Genomic DNA, 1,469 nt, shown 5'->3' with positions numbered 1-1,469 from the left:
TTTTTTTTTAAAACGACTTTAAAATACAAAAATGAGGACACCTTATATGTTATATTTTTATTATATGTTAGATTTTTTTCTTATATGTTATATTTTGAATTTTTAAAACGACATTAAATTACAAAAATGTAAGTTTTCATTAAATATACGACTAAGAACATTAAAATGACATGTATCAATTCGATGGTTGATTTGAAAGCTTTCAAAACCATATGAAATATAAAAGTCAAAATAATTCAACTGTGAAAACAATACTGTTCACTTTTTTCAAGAATGTGTTCGATGGAAAAAATAAGGTTTTAATGTCATAATTTGTTTAATGTTCAATCCGATTAACCCATGATGTATTAATTATAGTTTTGTTCCTTTATTTTTAATAAAAATTGATCTGATCCATCGGAAAGAAATTATATAATAACAACAAAAAATATTTTATATATATAAATAAAATGATCAAATATATAAAAGAAACTATCGATAATAAATAAATTCACCCTGCGCAAAGCGCAGGTCTTATCCTAGTATGTTATTATGTGCTAACTTTATAGTTGGTATAAGCCACGTGTTTTTATTGGTCTTGAAGATAAATGTTACAGTTCGTGCTCTTCTTCATTTTTACTAAAGAATTTGATTTTGGTTCAGCTATTTAGTTGTGTTTTCATGTCTTTTTCATTTTCTATTAATAATGGTTTAGAATATTACTCATTGTTTGTTTAATTATTTTGTTTAAGAACCAATGGATAATCTACCAACCAATAAAAATTTGTTTTTGTTCTTTTTTAAATGTGTATTAGAAGAAATATCAATATATTTTGGAGTATAAGCTTTTGTGTTAGAAATTTATAATATATTTTCTGAATTAACATATATTAATTATTAAAAATTACTCCCCGATTAATCTTCGATTAATCACCGATTTTTTAGTAATTCGCTAGGTCGAGTGCGCAATTTCAAACATGGCTTTCAACCCTCAGAAGAAGAGTTACTTTTCATTACTAATAAAGTGTTACGCGTAAAGTGGGGATACAGTATTGCTATCAAACTAAAAAAATTAGGATATATAAAGCCAAAAAAAAGGATTATGATATGAATACGACAGTGATAAGTTCTCTGGCTTGGTTCGTTCGTTAAAAACAAGCTAAGGGTATTACAATAATTGAAAAAAAAAATCCGAAAAGAACATGATAGATTCATAGATTATTTTTAGTATTAAGATTCTTTCCCCTGTCGACAGGCAATATTTTGATTTTTTTTTGTCTACTGATCACATGAACACTAGCAATGGAGATAACATAATCAAATTCAACACCACCACCTCCTCTTTTCTAACTGAATTTTATGAATTAAAAATTATTTGCAAAAACGGATTAGTACAAAAGCAACAGTACATGCGACTTTACGTTAGAACGTGTTGCTTATGATTAATCAAATCAAGTCGGTCGAATAAGTAAATAGTAAGTTAATGTTCA

Source organism: Brassica oleracea, chromosome C4, assembly GCF_000695525.1.
Source record: "Brassica oleracea var. oleracea cultivar TO1000 chromosome C4, BOL, whole genome shotgun sequence".
In the NCBI taxonomy this organism is placed as follows: domain Eukaryota; kingdom Viridiplantae; phylum Streptophyta; class Magnoliopsida; order Brassicales; family Brassicaceae; genus Brassica; species Brassica oleracea.
This window is presented reverse-complemented; position numbering follows the sequence as displayed.